Source organism: Hordeum vulgare, chromosome 3H, assembly GCF_904849725.1.
Source record: "Hordeum vulgare subsp. vulgare chromosome 3H, MorexV3_pseudomolecules_assembly, whole genome shotgun sequence".
Taxonomy (NCBI): Eukaryota; Viridiplantae; Streptophyta; class Magnoliopsida; order Poales; family Poaceae; genus Hordeum; species Hordeum vulgare.
This window is the reverse complement of record NC_058520.1, coordinates 606,288,561-606,302,085: the sequence shown is the minus strand read 5'-3', so window position 1 is coordinate 606,302,085 and position 13,525 is coordinate 606,288,561. Positions and strand designations below refer to the sequence as shown.

Sequence of the window (13,525 nt, the reverse complement as noted above, 5' to 3'; positions counted from 1 at the left end):
TTGGCACCGCCTTTGCCGGACTTAACCGACTCAACGTCGTTGTCCGTCATCGTAGATCGTAGATCGTCGAGGCTCTGATACCAATTGTTGGCTTTTGAACGTGCGTATGCAGCTGTACAGGCGTGCCTACGCGATTCTTGCTTCGGCCGGCTACTTGACAGAACTTGCGTAACTAGCGACACGAATAAAACTGATCGATGGATTTGATGGCTAAAGGTCCGTGTCGAGCCTTTGCTTTGTATTGCTTTTCGTTTTTCTGGTGTTACAATCAACACCCCTAGGGTGTCTTTTATACACGTCCACAAGGGACTATGGAAATAGACTAGGACTAGGAATCCTAATACTACTAGGACTCGATTTGGCTTTCTTTCCTAATCCTACATGAGCAACATGATTAACATCTACAGGAAGCACTGCTTACATGTGTAGTACCAGTGCAAGAACTTGTTTCCATGCAAAAAAATCTGTCTATTTTGCCATTGCCTACTCTGCAATGTGTAAAAACCTGAAGCTTTATTGTACGAAAAATCTGAATTTGTGCGAGACACGGTGGGCTGTATGCTTGCGTTTTGCTGTTCCTTTCAGACCATGTTCTTAAGTTCCATTTTTTGTCTCTTGAAATTTTGGGTATCGCCTTCGTTGCAATGAACAGAAAATTAAAAAGTGAACCTGTTTGAGATGTCATATGTTGTATATGTATTTTGGTGTCTGCGCTGGTAAAAGGAGACAGTGGTCTTGTAGTGCCGTGTGCCTGGCGAAAATAAAATTCAAATTTAAAACTGTCGTAGGACTGTAGCAACGACTTCTCAACAAATGTGGCTATGTGGGTCAAGTAAGTTCAACACACTAGCCGCTTGCTGTTAAATTCGGAGAACTTGATACTGTAATACCACTATACATTAAAAGAAACAATTGGACAGATGCCTACATCTCATCTGAAAATTCTATCTGGTCCTCTGGAGTTCATTTGACATGTGACCTATATATACCATCTTTAATAAATTCCAATGCTGCCCTTTTCTCTCACTGTCTTGATTGGTAATGAACATCGGCGTTGGCATCACACACAAAAAAAAACTCTATGGGGAAATTGGGGATCGTAATTAACAAATTAATTAATCATGTGTCTTTATGGATCATAACTAATTAATTGCAAGGTCCGAGAGGGTAGGGACGAACAGCCTGCCCGGATGAACCACATGATGGCGATATGGAGTACTCCCTAATATATAAGAGCGTTTAGATCGCTACATTTCTTTATGGTGGGAGTATTTTTTATAAGGAAATAGTAGGTGAATTACATACCCTGAAATTTTATTTAAACTTGATCTGTACACAATGAAACGGAAAACTGCACCAACTGATCTAATCAAGCTTTGAGCCTGCCACACACTTTCCCCTTTGTATTGGAAAGCTAATGCACATATAACCCTAAAAAATGCACGGGAAGTAGACCAAAAGTGGGCGGGGGCAATGGGGAACGGGTGATTTTACCTCAGATGTGAGCTGGATACGTACGGGATTCGAAGCTGGAGGATCTCGAGCTCACTCGTCTCCGGCCGCCCGGTGGCCAGTGCAGCTCCCCTTCTGGATTCATTGAGGCCTTGTTTGGTTTCTCAAAATTTAAGGGGGTTTGGAGGGGATTGAAAGGGATTAAATCTCCTACAAGTTAAAATTCATCTTAATCCACTTCAATCTACTTCAATCCCTTTGTGGAAGGGATTAACCAAACAAGCCCTGAGAGGGCGCCGGGGATCCACCGTGTCGGGGGAGTCGAGCATGGGCGCCGAGTGAGAAGGCCGCAGGCCCGGCCCTGAGGTGGCGTCCGCCCCGGGCCACCAGCCGCGAGCAACCCTACCCCGACCACTGGAGGCGCCATTAGAGCACTCAGGAGAATCTGCTCTCTTCTTCCACGAAGAAGAAGCAAGCTGAAACGTCCTTTCCACTAACGAACTGGGCCTTCGCTCCGAAAATATGCTGGCCCACATCATGCTGGACGCCCGTCAAAAAACAAAACATATCCTGGCCCAAATTGTGTCCGTGTTTTCTTTCCGGCATGTCCCCGCGTCCTCGGACTCTATGGTCCTTCCTAGCGTCCGTGGATCCACATGTGGGTTTCTTGCCGGGCAACCCTAACTTCGATATTGATCGTTCCTCGCATGACTATTAGGATCATGCTCTCGACTATCTCATGATCGACACAAAAGAGATATCACTTTGCTTGATCAACTCGATGGCTTACTCTAAGGTGAAAGCTTTTCTAACGCGACATTGTCCATGACGGTCCAGCTATTACTACTAGAGGATGTCAGCCGATCAACTTTTACCTTCCGATTATCCCAAGTTTGACCGTTTGCGACACTTCTATTAATTGTTTGGTACACTATCACTGTAACATGAGAGATGTTAGAGATATATTTGATACTTCAAAATTGCTCAGAATTAGATAGTACTCCCTCTATCCGAAATTACTTGTCGTAGAAATGGATAAAAATGGATGTATGTAGAACTAAAATACATCTATTTCTATGACAAGTATTTTTAAACGGCTTTCCCTAAAAAAAATAGGCACTGCATTACGTTAATTTTCTTGTGTTTCTATGTGCGTAGCATATATTCCCCGGCCTGAGATCTTGTTTGTGTTGGGTGAATACGATTGGACAAACGAGCTGCTAGTAGTGTTCCTTGTTGATGGCAACGCACTGGATCCTGTGATTAGCAACCGCATTTACTATTACTAGTGGTACCTGGGTATTGACAATTTCAACAACGGGGATGTAGCTCAAATGGTAGAGCGCCCGCTTTGCATGCGGGAGGCACGGGGTTCGATCCCCCGCATCTCCATTAACCGTTTTGTCCGTTGGTGTTGATCTGTTGGGCTGTAATCTCTTCTCTTTAATAATAAAGAGGCTATCGCTTCCGTCGAAAACACATTAAACTCGTAGTATATATTAAATGTTTTTATAAATACTCATATCTTTTAAAACGTAACTTCAAATTTAACATATTATACATGTAATTTGATTAGAAAAATATACAGAATTTAAATATGATATTATTTTATATGTTAAACGTTTAATAAAAATATTATCTAGGGTGCAATCTTAATAAATAAGTCATTATTCGTCTTTCTTTCATACCGGTACTTATTCGGATTGGGGATGAATACGTCAACAAAATCAGGATTAGAGATGAAACTGAAGGTCACTTGACTGATTCTTTGTACGTATTAAATCTACATGCAAGCCGTGTTAAAATAGAAAACCTGTGAAATTTTGAACTGCATTTTTGTAGGATAAGACCATCTTTATTTGTATCGTAACTATAAATTCTCAAATTATAGATTTTTTATAAATTAAGAGCGTGTGCCGTGTGGTATTTCTTTCTCCCGTTGCAACGCATGGACCCTTTTGCTAGTAATTTACTTAACTAATTTGACTCTCAATTCTTTTTAGCGCCCACACCATGCGGCCCGTTTGATCTTTTCGTCTCGAGTCTAAGATGGTTACTAGTCCCTGCTCAAGCGTAATCTCTAGGAGAATATAGTGGAACATGCGCACGCATGCATAACTCATCAATTATATTACTATAACATCGACTAATAAGGAAACCGAATATGCACAAGACAGTAACACTCACTCGAAGTTGTAAGGAAAGAGTATTATAGTTTTGTTTTGATTTAATATAAACGATTGTAGCAGCTTGGCCTCGGTATCTTTGGCCTGAAATTTAACCATATATGCATCTATGAGATTTGTGTTAATGAACCCAATATCACCGGTTTGTCTTTTCATCAATTCGGCGATCTTCAATCTGCATAATATAGTGAGAATAATTAAAGATACATGCAATGAAAGAGCTGACCTATATATAGAGACTTAATGACAGAAGTAGTACTACTTACAGGCAGTAGCAAGTGATAATTGACTTATTGAGGGCCTTTAGATTGAAAAAATCGAAGAACTCCTCAAATGGAACATTCAAGAGATCAATTCCAACGAGGGCATGCTCCTCTTTAACTCTGTGCGTTAAAATATTCCTCCCCTCAGACTCTCTGCAGGTTTTCATATACCAATCATGGAATCTTCGCATCATCGTTGTTAGAGATTTTTCATCTTTGACGAGAGGCTTCCCGTACACGTATCTGTGTTCGTCCACCTCCAAAAAATCAAAATGTGCATCGTCGGGCAGGTAATCTCCAAGATCATTATAACCGTGCATATATAAAACTTTTTCTTCTTCTTCCTTCTTCCTTCTTCCTTCTCTTCCTTCTTTTCCTAAATGTATAAAAAATTTCTAAAAATGAAACTTACCTAAAATGTACTAAATCGGAGAACATATATAGATAAAACTAACCTAAAATGTACCCAAATGTACTAAAAATCTAACTTTTATATGCACAGAGAACATACATACATATATACATTTTTATAAAAATGCAAAAAACAAATCATCATTTATATGAACAAAAAATCTAAAAAAAGACATACAATCAGATATACACACATACATATGCTCACACATATACACATAATTTGGAAAAAACATCATATAATCTAAAAAACAAAGGAGAGGACAGGGTGGGCGGCGCCGACCTGACAAAAGAGAGGTGCGGCATGGTCGGGGCAGGGGCAGAGGCACGGGGCCGGCGTCGGTGTAGAGGGCGGCGACGGCGGTGTGGTCGGGGCAGGGGTGACGGCGGCGTGGTCGGGGCAGGGGCGATGGCGATCGACGGGGCAAAGGGCGGCGACGGCGTCGACGAAGCGGGTAGGGGCGCGGTAGAGGCACGGCGTGGTCGGGGGGCAAGGGCGACAACGGCGTGGTCGGGTCAGGCAACGGCGGCGTGGTTGGGGGCGCGGCGAGCTCTGGCAGGCTGGAGTCGTCGGAGGGATCGAAGAATTGACGAAATTTTCACATGTGCTGGCTTATATAGCAAAGGCATTGGTACCGGTTCGTGGCACCAACCGGTACCAATGCCCCCTTTAGTCCCGGTTGGTGCCACCAACCGGGACCAAAGGTCACTTTTCAGCAGCCCAAAGGGCGGGAAGCGGCGGCCTTTGGTCCCGGTTGCTGGCACCAACCGGGACTAAAGCGGCGGCCTTTGGTCCCGATTGGTGCCACGAACCGGTACCAATGCACCCCCTTTAGTCCCGGTTGGTGCCACCAACCGGGACCAAAGGCCCCTGTGCTGCCCGCGCCGCGGCCAAAGTTTAGTCCCACCTCGCTAGTTGAGAGGGGCGCGCAGTGGTTTATAAGCCCCACTGCCGCACCCCTCTCGAGATCCTCTCCACTGCAGGCTTACGGGCCTACTTGCTACTTCTTTGCCTGATGGGCCTTCTGGGCCTACTGCGGGCCTCAATCCTGGCCCATGGATGGGTTTCTAGTCGTATACATGCCGTGGTGGCCCAGTGGTGGCAAAAAAAATTCCCAGTTTTTTTGTTTTCTTTTTTGCTTTATTTATTTTGTTTTGTTTCTACTTACAACAAAATACTTATTTATTTTAGTTTATTTTGTTTATAATTACTTATTAATTTTATTTTATGATAATTCTTTTTGCTATTAAAGTTTCTAACAAAAAATTTCTTTATAAAAATTCTTTTTTACTTTTAACGATTTTGAATAGAAAATACTTTGATAATTTTAGTTGCATGAATTTTATATAATTTAAGTTTCAATAATACTATAAGTTGCTTATAATGTTTTGAACAGAAAATACTTTGATAATTTTAGTTTCAAAAAAATTATTTATGTTATTAAAGTTTTTTTTGTTTCTACTTATCTATTTTATTAAAGTTTATATTATTTTGTTTCAAATTACTTATTTATTTTATTTTATTTTGTTTCTAACTTCATTTGTTATTTTTCATGCATTTACTAATTATTTTGAGCTATAAGACCATGAAATTGAAAAGCATTTGAAATGAACTCTGAAAAGATTCCAAGTTGGCATGGTATCATCATTTCACCCACATAGCATGTGCAAGAAAGTAGAAAGGCTTAAGGCAAAAACTGGATGCACTTCGGGTACAAAACAGACAATCTCCTTCGTAGTATCAGGGTTTCATACGGAAACTCGTCTGTTACAAAGGGATTTCAATTTTTTTTGAACTTATTTGAACTCCCTTGTTTTTCTGTGTTCAAAATGCACCATTCAAAGCCACATCATCAATTTACAACCCTTTCTGACTTCATTTGTTATTTTTCATGCATTTACTGATTATTTTGAGCTATAAGACCAGGAAATTGAAAATTATTTGAAATGAACTCTGAAAAGGTTCAAAGTTGGCATGGTATCATCATTTCACCCACATAGCATGTGCAAGAAAGTGGGGAGGCTTACGGCAAAAACTGGATGCACTTCGTGTACAAAAACACACAATCTCCTTCGAAGTATCACGGTTTCATACGGAAACTCGTGTGTTACAAAGGGATTTCAATTTTTTTGAACTTATTTGAACCCCCTCGTTTTTCTGTGTTCAAAATGCACCATTCAAAGCCACATCATCAATTTACAACCCTTTCTGACTTCATTTGTTATTTTTCATGCATTTACTGATTATTTTGAGCTATAAGACCATGAAATTGAAAAGCATTTAAAATGAACTCTAAAAAGGTTCCAAGTTGGCATGGTATCATCATTTCACCCACATAGCATGTGCAAGAAAGTAGAGAGGCTTACGACAAAAACTGGATGCACTTCGTGTACAAAACGGACAATCTCTTTCGAAGTATTAGGGTTTCATACGGAAACTCGTCTGTTACAAAGGGATTTCAATTTTTTTGAACTTATTTGAACTCCCTTGTTTTTCTGTGTTGAAAATGCACCATTCAAAGCTGTAAGACCATGAGGTTGAAAATAATTTGAAATGAACTCTGAAACCAAAGTACATACATAGTTCTCTACAGCATTAAAACCAAAGTACATACATAGTTCTCATTGGACAACATATAACTCTTCAGAGCATCTAACTAAACCATACATTGAAATTATGTAAAACATTTCAATGCAAAAAACAAATGCGATCATAACCGCAACCAAGGTAACAACTGATCCAACTACATAATGATACCAAGCCTCGGTATGAATGGCATATTTTCTAATCTTTTTAATCTTCAACCGCATTGCATCCATCTTGATCTTGTGATCATCGACGACATCCGCAACATGCAACTCCAATATCATCTTCTCCTCCTCAATTTTTCTTATTTTTTCTTTCAAGTAATTGTTTTCTTCTTCAACTAAATTTAACCTCTCGACAATAGGGTCGGTTGTAATTTCCGGTTCAACAACCTCCTAGATAAATAAATTCTATGTCACATTAGTCGGCATAATTGTTATAAATAATAAATGAACCAAATAGTTATGACAAGATAATATATACCACATCTGAATCATAGACAGGACGAGGGCCGACGGGGGCGGATACCAAAACCATCACACTATATAATAACAAGGAATAATAAAAGTAAGAAAATTAGACAAGTATCTATCTGAAGTCAGAATTTTTTTTTGTTTCAGAAAGAAGATAAGAACAAGAGGCTCATCACGGTGGTGCCGGCGAAGAGATCGGCGCGGGCGATCGACGGCGGTGAAGACGGGGCGGGGATGGGGCGTGACGGACCGCTAAATCTAGTCAAATCTCGTTGAAAATGGAGCTCGGAGATCGAGTTTCGAGAGGAGAAAGCTTAACTAGTGTGGCTCGGGCATTTCATCGAACACCTCATGTGCATAGGAGGTGAACTAGAGCACCCAAATGCCCTCCCCTCGCCGGCTTGACAAAAACAGAGCACTGTGGAGTGCTCTGTCGCGGCGGTGGGTATATGTAGGCAAGTTATTTGTCCCGGTTCGTGGCATGAACCGGGACTAAAGCCAACCTTTCTGTCCCGGTTCAAGCCACGAACCGGGACCAATGGTTGTGGGCCAGCAGCGAGGTCCATTGGTCCCGGTTCGTGGCTCGAACTGGGACAAATGGTTCCACACGAACCGGGACCAATGCCCACGAGGCCTCGGTCGGCCCCTGGGCTCACGAACCGGGTCTAATACCCCCCATTGGTCACGGTTCTTGAAGAACCGGGACTAATTGGTTGGTCAGGGCCGAACGATAGCCCTGTTTTCTACTAGTGTAAAAGTACTCCCTAGGTTCAGTTTGGATTACCTTGCTCACTACTATGCATATTTGGTTGACAATCCTCGTGTTGCTAAGGCATTCAAGTTGTTGGAGTAGGATCAATAAAAGGTTTCTAGGTATGTCAAGAATACCTTTCCTGAAGTGTAAGGATGGTAAGTGCACATGTGTGGTGAACTGATGATTGCCTTGTACTTTTGATGCAACCAAAATTTTTTGCTATTGTTTATTGTGAAAATGTTAAGATTTTACATACTGTATTTTCCTTCTTTCCAACGAAAAATATACGAATTATGAGGGTAATTTCACCACCTCAAGTAAAAAAAGTGACCACAACCCTTATTATTCATTTATCCCTTGAACCAAAAACTCCAATGGCTATCATCAACCATATTTCATCCTTTCAACCAAACAAAACATGGGATAACCTCACCCTCCCAATCAAACAAAAAAAGGGCTATCGCCTGGTATACTCCTGTCATTGCATCCAATCGGCTACCATCGTTGGTGGGGGAGGTTGAGCCCTCACACGTGCCAATGGTGCTGCTGCCCCTAGTCCCAGCTCCTATTCGTAGCTGTGCAGGCCTCACCTCGTAGTGCCGTGGTGAGATGATGAGGGGGCTTCAATACTGTGTTGGCATAGGGTGGTGGTAGGTTTGGTGACAGGCTCTGGAGCGTCCGATGTGCAGGTTGGGATCGGGGGAAACCCCTGTCGGCTTGGCCGACACTGACGCGGTGGCGCATGTGGGTGCCGTCGGACCTTCCTGGAGGGCATCGAGGGCTACCCTTCCTCTCACCTCGTCGAGTACCGGGGGAAACCCTTGGCAGCAGCAGCGTCGTTGTTGTCGCGGTCCTTCTTGGAGGTGTTGATTGGTACCACCGCTTTGGAGTCCTGGAGCTTCGTGAGAGATCCCTGGTGGTTGTAGTGGTCGTGAGACTTCTTCGTTTTTGTTGATCCGCGGTTGTTGGCATTTGTTTCTTTTGTATTTTCTCTTTCTTTCCCTTTGGACTTGATTGTGCTGCTTCCGCTCTAGCACCTATCGTTTGTTGTATCGGTTGGTGCTTTGTAATACAAAGCGGAAAAAACCCATTTTTGGAATATTCAGGATATTCAAGACGAATATTTCATTAAGATTCCTTGTAAATAATGTAGTAACCCTCTATATATGTTGTGGCCTAAAGGAAATCTTGTAATCTCTTACCCTACCCCAATTTTCCTATAAATAGAGGATCCCACCCTCCATTTAAAGGCTTAAAATCTAAAATAAATGAGGGGTTTGCAATCTTTCTTGCCATATGTGTTGCATGACCGGTGACGCAGCCATGTGTATCAGTGACACGTCCATGACTTAAGCGTGCATCAACGTCTCCGTGAGGCACCCGCGCAAGCCTGTGATGGCTCTATGGATGCTCCACTTCAACACTTTCTGTATCTGAGTGACCTGGCATTGCGGCTTGGTTCAGGCTTATGACTTTAGATGTTAGACTTGGATGTAAGGTCTAGATACACATCTCAGACAATTTGTACTCCTTTATCAAATGAATGAAAGTAACGACAGATGTTGTCAAAATATTTTTTAAACCGGGTTTCTACCCCTTTCCATTACTATAACATAATGAAAATACATCAATCGACGGCCAGCAACCAAAAGGAAACAAAAAAGGAAAAAAAGCGAGTTCAAAGCATCGAGGGGAAACCCACCATGAGCGCCCGTCATCGAGCAACCCACCGTGGGACGAAAACACCACGACACCTATGAACTAACAAAGCTAGTCTAGATCAAGGAGAAAAGTTCAAGAAGAGACCACTCCTAGACAGTAAACCAGACTCACATGAGAGCCACATTCAAGCTCACACAGGGAGAGGTTGCGCCTTGGCATGTGTTTTTCAGCCCTCCCTCCCCCTCTCATATATATAGGAGGAGAGGAGGGGGTCGGCTCGGCCTAGGGCTCCATCCGTTGTGGGGGCGGCGGCCCTAGGGTGCCTTGCCACCCAAGGCAATGGTGGTCGGTGATGACCCACAAGTATAGGGAATCTATCGTAGTCTTTTTTATAAGTAAGAGTGTCGAACCCAACGAGGAGCAGAAGGAAATGACAAGTGGTTTTCAGCAAGGTATTCTCTGCAAGCACTGAAATTATCGGTAACAGATAGTTGCGGGATAAGATAATTCGTAACGGGTAACAAGTAACAATAGTAACAAAGGTGTAACAAGATGGCCCAATCCCTTTTGTATCAAGGGACAAGCCTGGACGAACTCTTATATAAGGTAAAGCGCTGCCGAGGACACATGTGAATTTCTGTCAAGCTAGTTTTCATCATGTTCATATGATTCACGTTCGCTACTTTGATAGTTTGATATGTGGGTGGACCGGTGCTTGGGTGTTGTCCTTACTTGGACAAACATCCCACTTATGATTAACCCCTCTCGCAAGCATCCGCAACTACGAAAGAAGAATTAAGACAAAGTCTAACCATGGCATTAAACTGGTGGATCCAAATCAGCCCCTTGCGAAGCAACACATATACTATGGTTTAAGCTTCTGTCACTCTAGCAACCCATCATCTACTTATTACTTCCCAATGCCTTCCCCTATGCCCAAATAATGGTGAAGTGTCATGTAGTCGATGTTCACATAACACCACTAGAGGAAAGACAACATACAACGCATCAAAATATGGAACGAATACCAAATTCACATGACTACTTATAGCAAGACTTATCCCATGTCCTCAGGAACAAACGTAACTACTCACAAAGCATACTTATGTTCATGATCAGAGAGGTATTGAATAGCATTAAGGATCTGAAGATATGATCTTCCACCAAGTAATCCAACTAGCATCAACTACAAGGAGTAATAAACACTACTGGCAACCTTACAAGTACCAATCGGAGTCGCGAGACGGAGATTGGGTACAAGAGATGAACTAGGGTTTGGAGATGAGATGGTGCTGATGAATATGTTGATGGAGATGAGTCCCCTCCGATGAGAGGAGTGTTGGTGATGACGATGGCGATGATTTCCCCCTCCGGGAGGGATGTTTCTCCGGCAGGACGGCCCTGCGGGAGCTCTAGATTGGTTCTGCTCAAGTTCCGCCTCGTGGCGGCGGCGTTTCTTCCCGAAAGGTCTCTCCTATTTTTTTCTGGGACAAAATCCTCCATATAGCAGAAACTGGGAGCGGAGGGGTAACAAGGGGCCAACGAGCCCCCCAGGCGCGCCTGGCAGGCTTGTGACCTCCTCGTGGCTCTCCTCGAGTATTTATTCCGCCCAAATTTTTTTATATATTCCAAAATAATTCCTCGCTGATTTTCGCGGCTTTTGGAGTTGTGCAGAATAAGTATCTCAAACTTGCTCCTTTTCCAGCCCAGAATTCCAGCTGTCGGCACTCTCCCTCTTCATGTAAACCTTATAAAATAAGAGAGAAAAGGCATAAGTATTGTACCATAATGTGTAATAACAGCCCATAATGCGATAAATATCAATATAAAAGCATGATGCAAAATGGACGTATCAGTCGGCCCCTATGTGGGCTTAGGCCCCACCTCCTGTCGCTTGGGCCTTGGTGGGAGGGGCGACCAGCCCACCAGGGGCTGGTGCACCCCCTCTCACAGCCCATGGACCCTCCCGGGCATGTGGACCCTCCCGGTGGAACCCCGGAACACTTTCGACACTGCCGCCACAAAACTGGCATGTTCCGGAACTTTTCCGGACCTCGAATAACTACTTCTTATATAGCAATCTCTAACTCCAGACCATTCCGGAGCTCCTCGTGATGTCCGGGATCTCATTCGGGACTCCGAACAACATTCGGTCATCATTACACATAATTCATTAGTATCAAATCATCACCGAACCTGAAGTGTGCAGACCCTGCGAGTTCGAGAACACTGCAGACATGCCCGAGACACACTCAGTCAATAACCAATAGCTGGACCTGGATGCCCATATTGAATGCGTACGTTACAGGTAACGTATGCTCTAAATGCTAATAAATGCACCCGGAAACGTACGGCAGTTTCCCTCCGGAGAGGTTACGATGTACCGAGTGTGCCCAGTCGGTTAGCCTGGTGTCCTCCGAATGCTAGTCTCCGACTGGATGATTCAGGGCCTGTTACCGACTGGATGATGGGGACTCCTTAATTCAGTCGGGGCAGACTTAGGGTCCTGTCCTTTGTGTGGGGTAGTCCTTGGGTAGGACATGTACGGCATGCCTATGACCCTACCCTAGGACTATGACCCCATCATTAGTCCCCGAATGGATTGGGGTTGAAACGCCGAAGCGGTGCTTGAGGTTCAGATCCGACTGGACTAGGTTCGGCTTGGGCGTTGCTTGCCTCTATCCATTTTATCTTTCCTGACCAGCGATCCGAGTGGAAATGCTTGCGAAACAGTCTGTCGGGAACCGAGTGCTTCTGCGGCATCTTTTGACGCGACCGGTCAACTAACAGCAGCGGATTTTCCGGGATCTCAAATTTCGGGTTCCGTGCGCTCAGCGGGGATGACGCCAGCGCGCTCGAGTAGCGCCTGACGCCTCGATTCTCGCGCCTTCAACTCCTCCACTGATATTGCCGCGGCCGGTCGGGCGGATAAGATTTCGGGCCCATTCGCCAGCGACCCAGTCGGCGCTCTATTTAACTCTGGGCGGCAAGACTCCTCCTTTACGCTCGCCGAATCTTTCGCTCACGCCTGCTCCGTCCTCCTCGCCACCCCTTGTGCTCCTACACTCCTTCCTTCTCCTCCCTCTCGAGGGTTCGCTGTCGCCTCCATGACCAAGGGTCAGACCAGCAAGATGGAGGCGAGGAAGAAGAAGAACAAGGCGGCGGCGCCTGCTCAACGGCGGCAGCGGCCGCTGCCGGCGGGGTGGATCCAAGGAGACTTCCTCCCCTCCACGGTGATGGAGGGAGATCTGCTGGAGCTGGTGGAGCACGGAATGCTCGTGCATAAGTCCTGGAGGCTGCCGGCGGACGACGAGGTCGAGCCGGCGCCTCGGGAGGGGGAGCGCGTCCTGCTCCTCAGCCATGTTCATAGAGGTTTTTCTTTGCCCACGCATCCCTTCTTTAAAGGCATCATGAATCATTTCGGTGCTCAACTTCATCACTTTCCTCCGAATGCCATCGCCCATCTTTCTGCCTTTATCGTTTTGTGTGAGTGCTTCATTGGTTGTCCCCCCCCATTGGGGTTTGTTCAAACACATCTTCTCCGCCCGATCCCAAACTATCAAACGTCTTAGTCAGTCGGACGATAAGACGCACCTCCTCCAGCTCTGCGGAGGTTTAGGATTCCAGAAGAAGAGTCGGAGCAGCTATCCTGCTCTCCAGTTGAGTGAGTCGGTTAGGAACTGGCAGTCGACGTGGTTCTACTGCCAGGACATCGCCTGTCCGAATGCATCGACTGG

General features: G+C 44.5%; 1 non-coding gene across 1 annotated transcript; it reads left to right on the top strand.

Moving 5' to 3' along the window:
• The first annotated feature begins 2,771 nt into the window (after window positions 1–2,771).
• TRNAA-UGC lies at window positions 2,772–2,844 on the top strand. Its single transcript has one exon. It is a non-coding gene; the product is annotated as a tRNA-Ala (tRNA).
• Window positions 2,845–13,525: the final 10,681 nt, after the last annotated feature.